General features: G+C 52.9%; 1 pseudogene; it reads left to right on the forward strand.

The window, feature by feature from the left end:
- The window catches only part of LOC136491942 (cytochrome c-type biogenesis ccda-like chloroplastic protein 2), a 28867-nt pseudogene that overhangs the window by 6843 nt on the left and 2888 nt on the right, over window positions 1-19136 (forward strand).

The following is a 19136-nucleotide window of genomic DNA, read 5'->3' on the forward strand; positions in this document are numbered from 1 at the left end:
ATGAAGACATGACGTACGACCAGTCAACTCGTGCAGGAAGGCAGGTGGAGGCAGGACCGATCTTGGACAGAGTGGTAATCCAATTGCCTTATTTTTGTACGTTAAGTTGCATAACAATACATTAGGCGTTCTTGGACCGACATTAGGAGTTATCTATTGTAGTTAGTGCAACCTTCGAGCCGTATAACCCTTATAATACGTTAGATTCTTATACAAAAGAAAACAAAACCTATTGCTATCTATTCAGAAGTATTATTATTGAGAACTTTGTTGCAGGGCAATACACTGAAATGCTCAGTTGAAGAGATCGAGCGCGTTCGGCCGAGAGTCAATGACGACTACATACTTGGCTTCCTGGACATAAGATTAAAAATATTCTTTCAAACATATCATTAATACGTTATATTCTTTCAGTTAACATAGTTTTGTACAATAGAGGCTGTCACGTTGTCTACATCGTGCGGCTGGTCGTTGTGGTTGCAGGACAGACACGACACAAGACGTGTACGTTCCTTCTGCAGGAAGAGGAGGCTTGGGTTCCTCTAGTCAAGCAGCTATAGGGCACAGGGACGAGGACGAGGATGAGGAGGAGGAGGAGGAGGAGGACATGGACAAGAGGCATGATGAGCTTGGCCCCTCTCAGCTCCATGACGCTCCCTCGACTCATCCTACACCGCCTCTAGGCACTAGGCGACGCCATCCATGTGACCCTTACACTCCAGGCACCAGCACTATGGGTCACAAGGGTAAGGGCAAGAGTAGGAGGCAGTGAGGGATGTGATAGCTGTTAGTATGAACTATTATGGATTTTGTATTTACTTTTCTATAACAATTTGGGATTGTATGGACATTGTGGACTATTTGGACTTTGCATGACATATTATGTTGGTTGTGATGTTCGTTGTGGTTGCATTATGCTCCTTGGATGATTAAATGTTTGGAATATATATTGATGTCTCTGTTTGTAACTGTGGATGCTCAAAAACAAGGCAAACTCTTGTGAATTTTTCCCATGAAACATTAATCATACTACACTTCTACAAAGGCACAAATGTAGTACACAGATTAACTATAAATTTATTAGAACGTGTATAATCCAAACGTATCGTACATACACTTTGTAGATGAATCTAGGGTTACCAAGCAACAGTGAACGAATTTATGCTTTTCAGACAATAAACATAGACTTTTTAGATACAAGGACAGCATCGAATTATCACATCACTGATATTGTACTGGCATGCAAGGAAGCATAACTCCACTCTATCTCCACCATCCATCTTATGACTGTTTGATCTAAGGGCTGAGGTGAAGAGGCACACGGATCGCTGACATGGCACATTGAGAGGCCTCCATTCCTCCTCTCAACCTATAAATAACCACTCACTCCCTCTCATTCACACACACAACAAGGAAGAAGAACACTCCTCAGCATTTGCTTTCGTTGCAGTACCAATGTCTAGAGGGTCGTCTAGAGGGAGAGGAAAGGGGAAGGGAACTACCTGGGGGTGGGAGAGTCCTCTTGGTCCCAATTTCTTTGAGGAAGCTCTTTATGAGAGGTTCCCAGTTGAGAGCAAAAGTGATTTCACCAAAGAGGCACCACTGAGAGGATACGATAAAAGGAAAAAAGAGTGACCAAAATGCATGTATGGTGAGGACTGCCTAGTGCAGATGTTCATCGAGGGAATAGATGGAGGTCATTGTTTCTTCAAATGCTCGCGAGCATGGGTAATTGCTATTACTATTTGTTTCTTCAATATGTTTGTCTTGTATATAACTTACACGACATACTTATTGTAGTCTTCCTTGGCCGAAGAAAACTATGGGTTCAGTAGGTGGGTCGATCCTTGACCTATTTATCCATATGCGGAGTACATCTACTACCTATAGGACCGTATCTTCAATCTAGAAAGGGAAGTTAGCAGCGGTTACAAGGACGATGGACAGGACGACAACAACAATGGTGCCGATTCACAGGAGGCACTCTGCAATAATCCATATTGCACCTGCCCTAACCACAAGAACAAGGGGCCTCCCCCATCACCCTCGCCACCACCAACAACAACAACGGGAGGCTACTATGGAGAATGTGCAACACAATTTGCTATGTGGCCACACTATTAGGATGACTTTATCTTTTTCACATGTACCCAGGTTTAATTACCTAAGGCATGTTAGGTTTAATTACCTAAGGCATGTTAGGTTTAGTCGAAGGAAACTCTATACCTAGGTTCAGTATATGTAGTCGCATGCCATTTAATGTATTTCGTGTGTTGATTTATATAATGACGTACGTCGTTAGGTTTTTTTGCAGCACGTGTTCACATTTCAATACGTCCGTATCATTAAGCGGAATATTAAGACCATATATAATGAAAACAACCACATAATGAAAAGTTCAATACTATGCCACATTACACAACATATTAATACTACAACTACGTGCCAACAGTAGACATAGGGGCAAATGCACTTCCAAATCCTTAGTCTAAAACGTACTGAGTAAGCAACTCATCATCCGAGTACCAGTCCTCTACTACAACCCTGTTGCTGTGGCTAGGCTCAACTGCGTTGCTCTGACCTGCCTGTCGCTTGTAGTAAGCGGCCGTCACTTCATCTACGGCCGCTGCGGCCTGAGTGAAGAACGTGTCGTCATCCTCCTCCGCCTGTAAGCCCGCCTTTGCTAGAGCGATGAGCTCGCTCAGTCTGCCAGTGTCATCCTCAGCCTTCTGTGCTTGCATGCCTACCTCTGCTAGAGCAATGAGCTCGCTAAGTCTACCAGTGTTGTCCTTAGCCTCATGTGCCTGCATGCCCGCCTCTGCTAGAGCAATGAGCTCACTCAGTTTGGCAGTGTCATCCTCATCCTCGTCTCCCTCATCAGACAACACAATCGATGATTGAACGGTGCGACCAGCTCACGATCTATGGTCATCTAACTTCTTCTCCTCATACCTTGCACGAGCCACCTCTACAGCATGTTTCCCGCTGCAACCAATCCCTTCATGTATAAAATGCAATCAGTTAGCAACGCGATTATATTACATTTAAAACCAGGCAACGAAAAAAAGGTTTTCAAGCACTCACTGGCACATAATGTAGCAACATGCTCATTCAAGACCTACATCTATACTCTTGTCTCCTCCCTTGCCTCATTCCTTGCCCTCTCCTCCTCTAACGTCATCCGCCTCTCCAATCCCCATTTGTTAAGCCCAACATCGATCGAGTTACAAATACTGTGCTGTCTAGCAAACTCACGCATCTTTTCTTTGTGATGTTTAACGAATAGGTTGACATAGTCAGGTCCATATCCCCTCTTTCATGCAATTAGTTGCCTCTTCTTCAGTTCATCCAAGAACTTACCTTAACCATCATAACATTCCCAACTGTATTTCCTAGTGCTCTGTTCAAAAGAAATATTATATCATATATGTCTTAGCAAAACAAACAAAATACGATTTCATGTTTACCAGAAAAATAATGAACCTCATCATACTCAATCATATGGACACAATAATGGCCTATTCCAAGCTCCGAAGGGACTAGGCCATAGTTGGATTTTACACAATTACACCACATTCGCACATGACAGTAGGTGCTTTGTAGATTACCCTTTCTTTCTTCTTTTCCTTAACCCTTCGCGGTTCTTCCAGCCATTGGTTCTTAGGACCATACAACCACTCCTTGAAATGACACTTCGCCATTGAAAACACCTAAATAATGAGACATTAGTACATGAACACATATAGCTCAAGATTTCAAGACATACACTTTGCACTTACTTCATGCTTTGTTTGGACACATAAACTCCAACGTATTCTCAGGGTTTATCATAGCTCGATCTCCGTAATCGCACAGAGGAGGTTCCTCGAGTTGTCTAACTGTGGCTAGGTGCTTCTCCTTAGCCATCATTGGTAGAGGGTTAGGGGGGTGGAACCCACCGCTTGAAGTGCTCACGTGGATGTCTCCCTCTAAACCAATCGTCAAAAAAGAGGTAGTAGGATCAAACTTGTCTGCACCATCGATCCACTGAAAGAAAAAGCACCTCTCATGGTCCTACACAACGACATTCCAACAAAATATTAGTAGCATACTGTAGGTGTTTCAGACCGGCGGGCCCTCAACCAACTAGTAAAAATGTACTGCGTGCTCCTAATCCCGGATGGTGATGCCAAGAGACATAAGGTTTACACTGGTTCGGGCAATAGGTGCCCTACGTCCAGTCTGAGAGGTCGATCTTGTATTCCTTGCACCAAAATGCTTGTAGTAGGGGGTTTCAAGCAGAGCGAGAGAGGGAGCTAGTCCCAGGTCTCTACGTGGAGCGGCGTGGATTGCTTGAGATGTTGATCTCAGGCAGCGGGGAAGCATGCGCGTTACAGAGTGTCGAGCGTGTGTTCGTCTACCTCGTGAACCCGCCTATGCCTGGGTGAGTGCGAGCATGAGAGTGAGTCTGTCTTCCTATACGTGTTCATCTATCTTGTGCGCTCGGGTCCCTCTCCCCTAGAAGCGGCCCCGGTCCCTCCCTTTTATAGTTGAAGGGGGGACAGGGGTGATACATGTGTTAATTACGCGGCGTCGTGCGAACAGAGGTGGCATGTCCGAGCCCTGTAGCTTCTGACTGTGGCGGCATGGTCGATGGAGTGGTCCTGCCCTTGAAGTGTTGGAGCAATGCGCCGGTCACATCCGATCCTATGCGATGTGGGAGCTCTAGTGATAGCTTGACGCAGGGCCTGGCGGGCGGCATGCCGGTCGTAGTGTGTTGACCACGTGAAGAGCCGAGGCTCAGTTGGTGCCGAGGCCGAGCCATCATGGGGGGCTCGGTGGGCGCAAATCCCAAGGTTGCTGAGACCCTGAAATAGATTGCCAAGGCATGGAGGGAGCCGTTGGTCCTGTACACTGATTCCAAGGCTATAGTGACCTGGACTTGACTCCCCATGCCGCGTTGTTCCTAGAGCAGGGGTTAGGTAGCATAGTGTGGTATGGGTGTCAGTCGTGGGCACAGTGCTAAGCACAGCGGCCGGTAACCCCTGCTCTGTCCCATCTCGGATGACATGGCTTCGATGTGACTGGCGTCTCGTCGGCCACTCCGCTATGTTGAGCTGTCGTTCGGCTAATATTGCAGGAGCGGTTGAATGTGCTGGTCGGACGTGACATCTTGTCCAAGAAGTTGGTTGAGGTGGAGGCGATGGGGTTGTTTGCCAAGCCGGCCTTGAGCGAGGCGGAGAATCAGTAACTCGTTCAAGGCCTTCTAGGCAGGGCCTCGGGCGAGTCGGAGAATCGATTCCCCGTCCGAGGCCTTACGAGGCAGCCTCGAGCGAGATGGAGAATCGGTAGACCGTCTGAGGCCACTCGTGTGAGGCCTCGATCAAGGCAGAGAGTCGGTGGGCTCAGACATGGTTGGGGTTTAGCCAATAGTTGTCTCTTGGCTTTGATTTTTAAAGGGTTTAAGCAATTAGCTTTGGCTCTTGTTCAGGGGACCCCTTTTTATGGTACCCGACAGTAGCCCCCGAGCCTCAGGGAGAGTGCGAGCGCTCTTCCTGAGGTTTTGACGAGACTCGGCTCACGGCAGCTCCTGGCGGGATGGTGTTTCGTACTCGAGGCCTCGGTGGGTGCGCGCGAGTGCACCCACCGGGTGTAGCCCCCGAGGCCCTAGAGGAGTGGATTTATTCCTCCAGGGGCTTTTCTTACATCGTGCGAGGGGTTTATTGTGTTTACCGTGCCCATGAGTGCGAGTTCAGGTCGCTAGGCCTCGGTTCGGTTGCAGGAAGAGCCCCCAAGCCTCTGCGTGGAGTGAGAGGTCGATCAGGAGTTTCCCTGTCTTTTTTGTGCGGCCCTCATGCATCCTTTTCATTCGGAAGGAGGGGTGGGGGTTGCCATGCTACCCTCGGTGGGCGCGAGCAGTGACACCTCCGGTGAGCTATTATCGGGTAAGTCCGAGTGGAGGCCCATGCCCCATTCGATAGGGGTCGGCTAGCGGTTCAGAGACGCACTCCAAGAGTACCAAAGGGCTTCTCTAGTGGGTGTCGGGGCCGTTCGATGGGCCCCAGTGGCTCGGTACCTCCCTACGGTGGGATCCCATTCGGAGACCTCCCTACCGGTCTCGGACACGACTTAGGGCGCCCCGAGCAATCGTTCACTCGGGCCTTGGCCATGTACGGGCTCGCCCATAGTTGTCCCTAACTATGTTGCCCTAGGGCGGCTGTCGAAACCCTCGGGGGCCCAGCCTTTGAACCCCTGGACCGTAACAGGCTCAATGCCCTTTATTGTGTTTTCCGAGCCTTCGAGTGCGAGCTTAGGTCGCTTGTCTTCGTCCTGGGTGCAGGAAGAGCCCCCCAAGCCTTTGCATGGGGCGAGAGGGCGATCAGGGGTTCCCCTGGCTTTTCATGTGTCCCTCACGCGTCCTTTTTGTTCGGATGGAGGGGTTGTTTGCTGAGCCCCCTCGGGTGCGAGCCTGGGTCGCTGGGTCTTGGCAAGGTTGCAGGAAGAGCCCCCTAGCCTCTACATAGAGCAAGAGGGCTGTCAGGGGTTCCCCTGGCTTTTTGTGCGACCCTCGTGCATCCTTTTCATTCGGAAGGAGGGGTTATTTGCCGAGTCCCCTCGGGTGCGAGCCTGGGTCGCTGGGTCTCGACAAGGTTGCAGGAAGAGCCCCCTAGCCTCTGCATGGAGCGAGAGGGCCATCAGGGGTTCCCCTGGCTTTTTGTGCGACCCTCGCGCATCCTTTTCGTTTGGAAGGAGGGGTTGTTTGCCAAGCCCCCTCGGGTGCGAGCCTAGGTCGCTGGGTCTTGGCAAGGTTGCAGGAAGAGCCCCCTAGCCTCTACATGGAGCAAGAGGGCTGTCAGGGGTTCCCCTGGCTTTTTGTGTGACCCTCATGCATCCTTTTCGTTCGGAAGGAGGGGTTATTTGCCGAGTCCCCTCGGGTGCGAGCCTGGGTCGCTGGGTCTCGACAAGGTTGCAGGAAGAGCCCCCTAGCCTCTGCATGGAGCGAGAGGGCCATCAGGGGTTCCCCTGGCTTTTTGTGTGACCCTCGCGCATCCTTTTCATTTGGAAGGAGGGGTTGTTTACCGAGCCCCCTTGGGTGCGAGCCTAGGTCGCTGGGTCTCGGCAAGGTTGCAGGAAGAGCCCCCTAGCCTCTGCACAGAGCAAGAGGGCCATCAGGGGTTCCCCTGGCTTTTTGTGTGACCCTCGCGCATCCTTTTCGCTCGGAAGGAGGGGTGGAATATGCCAAGCTACCCTCAGTGGGCGCGAGCGGTGACACTTCTAGTGAGCTGTTATCGAGTAAGTCCAAGTGGAGGCCCATGCCCCATTCGATAGGGGTCGGCTAGCGGTCCAGAGACACACTCCAAAAGTACCAGAGGGCTTCTCTAGTGGGTGCCGGGGCCGTTCGATGGGCCCCGGTGGCTCGGTGCCTCCCTATGGTGGGATCCCATTCGGAGACCTCCCTACCGGTCTCGGACATGACTTAGGGCATCCCAACTGTTTCGCTTGCTTGGGCCTTAGCCCCACATGGGCTCGCCCATGGTCGTCCCTGACTCTATTGCCCTAGGGCGGCTGTCGAAACCCTCAAGGGCCCAGCCTTTGAACCCCTGGACCGTAACGGGCTCGGTGCCTAGTTCCTTCGTCTGAAAGGAATTAGGTGGGGGATATCCCCCCCCCATTGGCTTGACAACGGCAGGCGCTCCTTTTGAGGTAATTTTCTCGGGGAGGCAGAACCACGCCTGCCGCTGCTGCAGTCGGACACGATGCTCTGTCAGTGGATGGGACATAACTGTTCACGCAATTAATAAGGAAAAGGTGGGTGTGTGGGCGGTTAAATCGGATCTAGATTAACTATGCTGGATCTGAGGGAAACTTTCCTGATTTCATTGCCTACCCATTTCACCCCCTTCCTGCATAAATACGCAATGAGCCTCGCCCCTCCCCTCCTTACCTTGCCTGCATTCGCCTTTGCCGCCCTTGAGCTGTTGCTAGGAATAGAGAGCGCCGAGGAGAAGAAGGGAGAAGGGCGAGGTAGAGAGAGCGAGAGAGGCTTACCGCCATAGTCGTATTCTCCATCGCACTCATGGCTGGCGCTGTTGTCATTGAGGCGGACCCTTAGGGTCAGTTCGATGTATCCATGGAGACGCTCCAGTCGCTCATCGACAATGGCCTTCTCTGTCCGGTTACCGACCCCAACAGGCCAGAGTGGATTGCTCCATCGGGCGAGCCAGAGCCGAGGCCGTGTAATGGCTACGTTGTGAGCTTCGTGTCCTTCCACGAGTGCGGTCTCGGCCTACTGACGGACCAGTTCATGTGGGCGCTCCCGCACTACTATGGCGTGGAGCTCCACGACTTCAACCCCAACTCCATCGCGCAGGCGGCCATCTTCGTCGCCGTCTACGAGGGGTATCTAGGGATTGCCCCCCATTGGGAGCTGTGGCTCCACCTCTTCCGGGCGGGGCATACCACCAAGCCGACAGGCATGATGGGCATGAGGAAGGCAGTGAGGGCTGGCGGCTGCACTCTCCAAGTGCGCTAGGATCAGCAGCACCTTTACATCCTAGCCTAGCTCACGTCGACCAATCGCCGCTAGTACACCAGCTGGTTCTACCTCCACAACGATGACGGCGGACTTCCCCCCTACACCGGGCGGATCATAGAGAGCTGTCCGGAGAAGTGGAGGTATGGCGTCCCGAAGGAGGATCAGCCCAAGCTGTAGCTGCTCCTAGGATGGGCTAGAGAGGCTGCGAAACTGCAGCCTTACGGTGGCTATGGTCGTGGCTGCCTTCCACCGCCGGAGGGTGCTGCCACTGATGGCTCAGCGGCGGTGCCTATTTGAGATGAGATCGGACAAGCCGATCGAGGGCATCCGGATGTCCGCCTCCGCCCTCTCCGATGAGGAGATTCTTCGTCGGGTGAGAGAGACGGTGGAGGGGCGACTAAAGATCGGTGGTCTGACCCCGTTTGCGATGTGCCCATCGCAGGGGTACCTTTCTTTGGTAAGTCGCACGTTGCTGTGGCCCCCAAGGCCTCCTCGTTCCTTACTATTTTCCGTCCTTTATTTGTGTTGCCGTTCCTAACAGGGGATGAGAGACGTGCGAGCCTCCCCGACCGCCCGTTCCCAAGGACGCAGCAGCGGCGACCAAGTGAACCAGGCGCACGCCAAGGTGCAAAAGAGGCGGAAGGACGCCAAGGAGGCAAAGCACACAAGGAAGATCCTTGCGCGCGAGGGACTGGAGAGTGCCTCTGAGCAGTAGAGGCATGAACGGTCTCCCGATGGAGTCCCATCTCCATCGCCATCACTGTCGACGGATGCTTTAGACAGAGATGACGAGAGCGAGAATGGGGCGGGGTCCCCTGGACCATCCCCCGACGTCGGGGAGACATGCTTCGGGGGCATCGGCGAGCAGCCCAACACTTCTAGGAGGTGGAGGAGAGGACTCCTCGGGGCCGCGATCGCTCGCCCTGGGGCCGAGGCCGACACGCCCGAGGCACGGGCGTTAGGGAAACTGCCTCATGCCAGGTGGGCTCGACAGCAGAGGTGGAGCAGGTGGCGGCAAGGGTGTCACAACTGCCCCCGTAGAGGGCTGAGGGGGTGCCGGAGTCCGGCAAGGGCCGGCTGGCACTAGTGGATATGGAGGCCGTGCCACCGCCGCTGCCACCACCGTTGCAGAGGCGAGTCACAGTGCCGAAGCGGTTGCACCCCTGCTCGAGGTGAGTGTTTTTTCAGCGGAGTTCGTATCGTTTCCCGCTCGCTTTATGGTCATATGCTGACCAAGTGGGTGTTTTGCCTTCAGCCGGAAGCGTAAGGCAGAGGTGCCTGCCCTGGCGCCGCTTAAGTCGCTCAAGGTGAGCATGGACTCCACCGCTCATCAGGTGGTGGAGGCGCAGGCCTCCGTATAGCACGGCGGGGCATCGGTGAGGGCCAACCCGAAGGAGCTGGTCGCCCAGGGGGAGGTTACCGGGGCGGCCATGGAGCGAGCGAGGGAGGAAATGCCTATGCCCCGTGAGGCCGAGGCCCGCGAGTCAGATGGGGCCGAGGCGCCCTCAGTTGCCGAGGCCACCGAGGGCGAGACAGAGGCCCCTCGGACTTTCGAGGCTGAGGCGACGGAGGCTAGGGTGCCCAGGACCACCGAGGCCAAAGTGGCGGGGACCGGAGCCCCCGAGACCATCGAGGCCGGGGTGGTGGGGACCGGAGCCCCCGAGACCACCAAGGCCAGGGTGGCGGGAGCCGGCGTGAGCGCGGCGAAGCCAGCGGCCCAGGAAGTGGAGGCGGAGGCGGGGCAAGCCTCAATACCACCATCGGTCCAAGGCCCACCACCATTACAGGAGAGTGCCCGGGAAGTGGAGGTCCATTCGATCTCCTCCGATGATACTTCCCGGGCGAAGGGGGTGGTCGATGCCGAAGCGGCCGGTACTATGGAGCAGCTGGCTCTGACCTCGGGCGAGGGAAGCTCATCCCTCGTGCGGGTATGACCCAAGCCCCACGGGTGGGATCACCCGCATGTCCTATGGCAGAGCTGGGACAACCCTGAGGGGGAGCCTCTATTCGCCCTCGAGGACGCGACCGAGGGGGGGGCACTGGGACACCTTTGAGCAATACCGCTAGCTGGCGGAGCGGTCACTATAGACAGCGATGTCCATCATGGCCGACGATCTGCCCGGGGTCGCCCAGGTTCGCGCCTTCTTTTCTCATGTGGTGTCGTCTTTTTCTGAGTTTTCTCATAGTGAATGACCCCTGTTTTGCCTATCTAGGAGCTCGAGACCCAGTCCCTCAGGAAGTTATTGTTCCTCCGATGGGAGAAGGACATCTAGGACCAGCTCCAGCGGTAGAAGGGCTTGCTCACTGATGCCAACGAGCTTCTATCGGTGCGGAGCACGGAGGTGGAGGACCTCCGCCTCCGCTGTGCCGATATGAAGGCCGAGGCGGCCATGGCTCAGGAGCAGGTCGCCCCTTTGGCGGCATGGGTCAAGGAGCTGGAGGTGGAGCTGACCCAGGTGGCCGGCGATCGGGACACCTTTTGGTCTCAGGCTGAAGAAGCGATGGCCTCTGCCAAGGCCCTTGCTGGGCAGCTGGGGGCGGAGCAAGGTGCGCACCTGCTGGTGAAAGGTGCCCTAGCAGAGGCCCTCAAGGTAGCCAAGACCTCCCGGACCAAGGCTGTGGTCTGGAAGGGAAAGGTCGAGGGTGAGTCCTATTCCCCTTGTTTTATTTGTTTCTCTTGTGTTCGACTCCTAACTCCCTGGTGTGATGCAGAGTTGGAGAAAGAGGCTTCTAGGGCAGTCGAGGCTTCTCGGGTCGAGGTCTAGGGCTGGAAGGAGAAAGCCGAGGCCTCTCGGGTCGAGGCCCAGCACTGGAAGGAGAAAGCCGAGGCCTCTCGGGTCGAGGCCCAGCGCTAGGAGGAGAAAGCCGAGGGTGAGTCCCGTAGGCCTCTGCCCCTATTTGGCTTGTTTTCCTTTGCGCTCAACCCCATTCCGTTTGTTTTGGCACAGAGTTGGAGAAGGAGGTCACCCGGGCAGCCAAGGCCCCTGTCGTAGTGCAGGCGATGCTTGAGGCTGAGATCAGGGAGCACGACACACTGAAGAGTGCTGCCCATACCATGTGCGAGGCCCTAGAGGTTGAGGGGGCCCAGTCGGGCAGCTCCCTTAAGAGCCACTTGGTCGCGTTGAACGGCCAAGTGCGCGAGCGACTTCGGGGGCGCTGCATGCGGGCGTCAAGCATGCCCTGGCCATCATCTCCTCGCACTATGCTGGCGTCGACCTCGAGGCCGTCAGTGATGGCTACGTCTTGCCAGAGGCCGATGAGGAGGCCGATGAGGAGGTCGCAAAGCTGATGGAGTCAGCTGAGGGCCCCAACACGACGTTGGCCAAGCTGTTTGAAGAGGAGGTGGTCCCTCCCCCGCCGTCCACCGATGCTGGAGACCCTGAGCCCTGCCTGGGCCCAAGAGGCCATGTAAATAAATTAGGGATTACGTTATAGTATCATAATGCTGGTGGCCTATCAAGGCCTTTTTGAAATACTTATGTGTCTACGCTTCTTAATTGTTTTTCTTTATTGTATTTCCGAGCCTCTGCCCTCTGTCTTGTTTCTAAACATATCATCTGCAAAAAACTTCCTCGGAGCCTAAGTTGTCCCTAGGGCAAAAAGGTGGTGAGGGAGTGCCGTAGCCCGGACACGTAGGCCGTCTCGCGACTCGTCCGGCCTTTTGGCCCTCAGATAGACTTTCGGTCCTTAGGTTCTTTACAATTGATTTGTCAGAGTGTGATAGAGAGTTTGGTGTAGAAATTTTTTCGGAAAAGGACTAAAAATGGTGCGTGGGACTTTAGGGGGAGTCCCTCCTACTAGCCCCCGAGGGAGGCTCAGTTCTACAGAGGTAGAGTCGTGTCTTATTCGAGCCCCGCAGTGGGCACCTCTGCAGAGGTGGAGCCGAGTCTCCCTAATGAAGTTATCGTATCGCTAAGGCCTTTGATGGACCCGGGGGGTTCTCAAAAAATTAGGACAACTAAAGAACGCTTCTTAATTGAATTTCGAGAAAAAATGTATACAATGCTTGGAAATTTAAGGGTAAAAGCGATGTAGCTATTCTATGTTCCAAGCGTTGGTGAGGATTTCGCCCTTTTCGTTGGCTAGCTTGTAGGTCCTGGGCTTCAGCACTTGGGCGATGATGTACGGTCCTTCCCACGGCGGGGTCAGCTTGTGGCGGCCCTTGTTGCTCTACCTTAGCCTCAGCACCAGGTCGCCCACCTTCAGGTCTCGGCTTTGAATGCGCTGGGCTTGATAGCGTCGCAGGGCTTGCTGGTACTTGGCCGAATGTAGCAGCGCAACGTCTCGGGCTTCCTCCAGTTGGTCGAGGGCATCTTCGTGGGTGGTGCGGTTACTTTGCTCATTGTAGGCCTATAGCCTCGGGGAACCGTATTCCAAGTCAGTGGGGAGGATGGCCTCGGCTCTGTAGACCAGGAAGAATGGTGTGAACCCCGTGGCTCAGCTCGGGGTGTTCCTTAGGCTCCAGATGACCGATGGGAGTTCGGCAAGCCATTTCTTGCCAAATTTCTTCAACTGGTTGTATATTCTTGGCTTAAGGCCTTGTAGGATCATGTCGTTGGCACGCTCTACTTGGCCATTTGTCCTAGGGTGTCCTACGGCCGACCAGGCCACATGGATGTGGTGGTCATCGTGGAACGTCAGGAATTTTTGGCCGGAGGAGAAGGACTGCGGTCCTCCCCACTATCGTAGCGGCCACCCTGGTGCGGATGGTAGCCTCGGGTGGGCCCCTCATTGTCGTGGTGTCGTCGCCTGCTGACCACCTCGTGGTCGCCCTGCGCCTCGCGTCGGTTGTCGAGGCGGTCGTGCAGTAAGGGGACCCTATTGATTGTCGGTGCCCGAGCGGGTTCGGGACGAGCCGAGGCCTCCTTGTCCTGCCGAGGCGGTGCCATGGGAAGGTCCGAGGCGCCTCCGCGCCGTTAGGAGGCGGAACTCTCGGCCTGCTGCACCGCAGTGGTCTCGAGGAGATCCCGGAGCTCGCCGTGGACCCGTCGTCCCTCCGTGGTAGAGGGCTCGGGCATCGTTCGGACTAGCATCGCCGTAGCTATGATGTTCTGGCTAGCGCGATTGAAGATTGGGGGTTGCTCACCCCCTTCGTCGTCGTTAATGCGGTGGTGGACGTTGTGGGCCCTCTGCTGGGCTCCTCCGCCATCACTGTGACCTTGCTGCTCCTACTCGAGAGTGTCTTGTAGCTGTTGTAGGAGGAGTCGGTCTTGTTCAACCTTGGCCTGAAGCTCTCAGAGCTGTTCTAGGTCCGGGCGTCGAAGTTGTCCGGGGGCAAGGTTCCCGTTCCGCGCTACCAGTGGGACAGCGCGTGAAGGTGTGGCATCGCCTGCTCCCTGGTGAAGCGGGGAATGGTTGCCTGCCCCCTCGTCCTCATTGCCTATGCTCGGCATCCCGAGTCCGACGTGGAAGCACTCACGAGTGGGATCATAAGTGCCTTCGTCGTCAGAGTCGGAGTAGCCGAAGCAGTAGTCGCTCGCGGCCAGGAAGCAACGCATGGCTTTAGGGTCGTGAAGTCCAGAGAAGTCCGCTTCGGCCCATGCCTCGTCCTCCTCTAAGGAGTCAGCGTGGGTGTGGGTCGAAGTCGTGGTGCCAAAGTCGAGGGCGAAGCATTGGTGGCGTCCTGAGGGCTCTGTGTGAGCAGAAGCATAGGCGGAAGCATAGGTGGCGGCGGCATTTCTCAACCCAAAGGGGTACGGGGATGGTGCCATCGCCAGGCTTTGCTCCGCCAAAGTCGACTCCTCAGGAGGGTGGCGGGGCAGCGCTTGATGATGGGGCGTCGCCGTGCGCCACTGGCATCTTTCCCTTGTCTAGGCTCAGGCTAGATAGGTCCCCAACCAGGGACCTTGTGCCAACAGCTGGGTATGAGATACCGGCAGAACGCGGTGCGTTGCCGTGAGCTCGTGCAGTGTTGGGGTGGCCCCGCTCATGTCGTGCTTGGCGAGCGCGACGAGAGCGGCCGCTCGAGCGCCGTCTGCGCCTGGGCTGCTGATGCGTGATGTCATCGTTGGTCGGTGGGGCTCAGGGTGTGAGGAGTACCATATCGTACTCACATCCTAGAGACATGAACTCTAGGCTCCCGAACCAAATCACCGTGCCGAGACGCAGTGGTCGTACGTGGTCTGCCATCCAGAACTCATTAGGGATGATGAAGCTGACACGCAGAAGCCCCCTACCTGGCGCGCCAACTGTCGGTGTTTAGACCGGTGGGTCCCTCAACCAACTAGTAAAAATGTACTAGTGTGCTCCTAATCCCGGATGGTGATGCAAAGAGACACAAGGTTTATACTAGTTTCGGGCAATAGGTGCCCTACGTCCAGTCTGAGAGGTCCATCTTGTATTCCTTGCACCAAAATGCTCATAGTAGGGGGTTACAAGCAAGGGCGAGAGAGGGAGCTAGTCCCAGGTCTCTACGTGGAGTGGCGTGGATTGCTTGAGATGTTGATCTCAGGCAGCGGGAAGCGTGCGCGTTACGGAGTGTTGAGCGTGTGTTCGTCTACCTCGTGAACCCACCTATGCCTGGGTGAGTGCGAGCGTGAGAGTGAGTCTGTCTTCCTATATGTGTTCGTCTATCTTGTGCGCTAGAGTCCCTCTCCCCTAGAAGCGGCCCCGGTCCCTCCCTTTTATAGTTGAAGGGGGGACAGGGGTGATACATGTGTTAATTACGCGGTGTCGTGCGAACAGAGGCGGCATGTCCGAGCCCTGTAGCTTATGACTGTGGTGGCATGGTCGATGGAGTGGTCCTGCCCTTGAAGTGCTGGAGCAACGCGCCAGTCACATCCGATCCTATGCGACGTGGGAGCTCCAGTGATAGCTTGACGTAGGGCCTGGCGGGCGGCGTGCCGGTCGCTGTGTGTTGATCACGTGAAGAGCCGAGGCTCAGTTGGTGCCGAGGCCGAGCCATCATGGGGGGCTCGACGGGCACGAATCCTGAGGTTGCCGAGACCGTGAAATAGATTGCCGAGGCGTGGAGGGAGCAGTTGGTCCTGTACACTGATTCTGAGGCTATAGTGACCCAGACTTGACTCCCCACGCCACGTTGTTCCTGGAGCAGGGGTTAGGTAGCATAGTGTGGTATGGGTGTTAGTTGTGGGCACAGTGCTGAGCACAGCAGCCGGTAACCCCTGCTCTATCTCGTCTCGGACGGCATGGCTTCGATGTGACTGGCGTCTCGTCGGCCACTCCGCTGTGTTGAGCCGTCGTTCGGCTGATATTGTGGGAGCGGTTGAACGCGCTGGTCGGACGTGACATCTTGTCCGAGAAGTTGGTCGAGGCGGAGGCGACGGGGTTGTTTGCCGAGCCGGCCTTGAGCGAGGCGGAGAATCGGTAACTCGTTCGAGGCCTTCTGGGCGGGGCCTCGGGCGAGTCGGAGAATCGGTTCCCCATCCGAGGCCTTACGAGCCGGCCTCGAGCGAGACGGAGAATCGGTAGACCGTCCGAGGCCACTCGATCGAGGCCTCGATCGAGGCAGAGAGTCGGTGGGCTCGGACATGGTTGGGGTTTAGCCAATAGTTGTCTCTTGACTTTGATTTTTAAAGGGTTTAAGCAATTAGCTTTGGCTCTTGTTCAGGGGACCCCTTTTTATGGTACCCGACACATACTTACACAAATAAAGAAAAAGGATAGTGCAAAAAATTTCTTACATTAAACCGACTACATGTGTAGAAGCAACGCGCCGCTGTGTCCGGATGTTTCGATTGAAAAACATGAGCCGGGAAACCACAGTCATAGTTAGGGACAGGGAGGTCAGGAGAGACGGGGGCATCTTTGCTAGACGCGTCGGGGTATAATTCTCGAGGACGACCCCGTTTTCGCCAAAACTCCTCCCGAAACATTTCTTGCATCTAACAAAACGGATGTAATTTAACAAACATAAATCAAAACATCACAAATAAATATCAATGAGAACCATAACTACAATACAACCAATTTCGTTCTAAGAACCGAAAGCAGTTAACATTAAACCCTAAACCTAGGGTTTCTCATTTGATCCACAACAATGAACCCATAACATAACTACATGCGCCTAGATTTGCTAGCTTTTTCCACGCCTTGGAATCAACATACGATTGTATAATACATATATTAAGGGATACAATGAAACCCTAAGTGATGACGATTCTTAGGTTCAAAAATCCGACTAATATATACCGAATCGATGCGAAAAAAACAAGGAGGGGAGCGAGAATACCTTGCTCTCGAAGATCTACGGATCAAATCAAGGTTTTCAAGGTCCAATATATCGATTCGTGAGGTAGGGTGAAGTGGGGAGAGAAAAACCCGAGAGGGAGGAGAAAGAAGAGAAAGAACGCTCGGACAAAAAGGTTGGGCCGGGGTTAAATGCAGGGAGCTCGGCGCCAAGCACTCTGGCGCCGAGCCTCCTGGCAGGTCATCGATCGTGCCCAGGAGCTCGGCGCCAGAGACACTGGCGCCGAGCTCGGCACCAGCATCAATGGCGCCGAGCTAAGGGTCCATTTCCTAAATTCTTTCCACCAGAGGTCTATTTGTGAGAAACTTTCAAAAAAATGGCCAAATTGTAAAAAAATCGGGGTTTGCTGTTTTCAGCTGGGCAGCAGGCTAATGAGGCTGTCCAAGATCAGTTGTCCGCTCTTAGTTTCTCTAGGTCTGTTTTCTTTTTCTATGTTACTGCCCATATCTCTTTATGTTTTACTAACCTTTACCTTTGGTTCTCCAGCTTGGCAGTTATTTTTGGTGCTGAACTTGTAACTAGTTTATCTCCTTGTACACTCAGTGTTCTACCGTTAACTCTAGGATATATAGGTAAGTATATTGCTTTATTTGAGATGATCGTTGGAATGCCCAGAATTGATCATCATTGATTACTCTGATTCAGTGCTTTCTTCATAAAACATCTAGGTGCATTTGGCTCAGGGAAAGGCCGATCTGAGGTAATTTAAGATGAGTGGAAAATTGTACTTCTTTATGCCATGGAAAAACTTGAAGTATTGCTATTTATCTGTTAGGATATGCATTACCACAAAGTTATCTTCACTGAAGGACTCACTTGACTAATTAAGGCTATTAATAATGTTGAAAACTTGATAGTTCTAGCTGGGAACTTCCCTTGATACATGCATTGACTTTGCTTTTCTGTCTATTATTAGGTTGTTGGGAATTCAATTGCATTTTCATTAGGACTAGCAACAACCTTAGCTATTCTTGGTGTTGCTGCTTCTTTTGCTGGAAAGGCTTATGGTCAGGTAGGACAAGGGCTCCCAGTGGCTGCTTCTGGTTTGGCCATCATCATGGGATTTAATCTTCTGGAGGTAAATCACATGAAACGAAAATTACATATATAGACTGGAGCATGCCAAACAGAATCTCCTCCTACCTTATTTCCTCAAGTTACGAGCTGATTTAATCCCTGTATTTCTTGGTTTCTCATTATAAATACTCCTGTAGAAGTACAAACCAATTTTTGTGATAGTTCGTTCTTATGAAAATTGTATTCCTGCTTGCTCCTGTAAAAGTACATGTAACTACATTATCAAATGTTCTGCCCCAAGCTTTTTATTTTCTGTCCTTAACAGGTACTTGAATTGCAACTTCCCTCATTTTTCAGCGATTTTGACCCTCGAGCTGCTGCAGCTAACCACCCTTCAGGTGATACCTCCTCAGGCTGTCCGCACCCCTGCACGCTAAATGGCCCTGTATCGCGCACGCGCGCCTGTAAATGCTGCACCGCGCGCCTGTACCGCGCACGCGCGCGTAGCGGCCAGCTGCGTGAGCGCTATTTCCAGAGGACGGCTGTTCACACGCTAAAACACTGTAGCGAGAGTGAGAGAGAGTTGGGGAGAGAGAGAAAGGGGGAGGGAGGAGAATAAAATATGGAATAGTGGGTATAGAGTATATGATAGAGATAACACGGGTGCGGGAGAAATGGGTATAGAGTATAGGATCTCGATGACTAGGATAGAATATTCCTTTTTAGAGATGAAAATAGAGGTGGACGAGTGCGGATAGCCTCACATCATCTTTATTTTTCTTATTAAAATACTAATCTCTATATCACTATGATTCTCTTTGTTCATGAATATTTTTTTTAACTTATGTTGCATTATTGCCAGGTGTACAAGCATACCTTGCTGGTCTTACATTTGCATTGGCAGCATCACCTTGCAGCACACCTGTTCTTGCTACCCTTCTGGGATATGTCGCCACTTCAAGAGTATGATAAATTGCCTCAGTAGTCAATAATTTATTACAATTGTTTAAAATCCAACACATTAAAAACATTTTATTGGAGTTTTATCATGAGATTTAGATTAATCAGGAATTAATAATTATATTCTATCCTGCAGTACTTTATTTTAGATGATATGCTCTCCTAGCTTATGTTTTTTTTTCTAAGATGATGACGATGTCCTGTCACCACAACTTTAAGCTTCTTGTTTTAGGACCCAATTATTGGAGGAAGCTTATTGTTGACATACACAACGGGCTATGTTGCACCTCTTCTTATTGCAGCTTCTTTTTTTTTACAACATTATTGCAGCTTCTTTTGCTGGAGCATTGCAGGTAAGAATGTTGTCTTTTATTAATTAATTAATTTATTTTCTTGAGAACTTCATGGTGGGTGTTCAAACCGAGTTGAAATTTA

Source organism: Miscanthus floridulus, chromosome 11 (genome assembly GCF_019320115.1).
Source record: "Miscanthus floridulus cultivar M001 chromosome 11, ASM1932011v1, whole genome shotgun sequence".
Classification (NCBI taxonomy): domain Eukaryota; kingdom Viridiplantae; phylum Streptophyta; class Magnoliopsida; order Poales; family Poaceae; genus Miscanthus; species Miscanthus floridulus.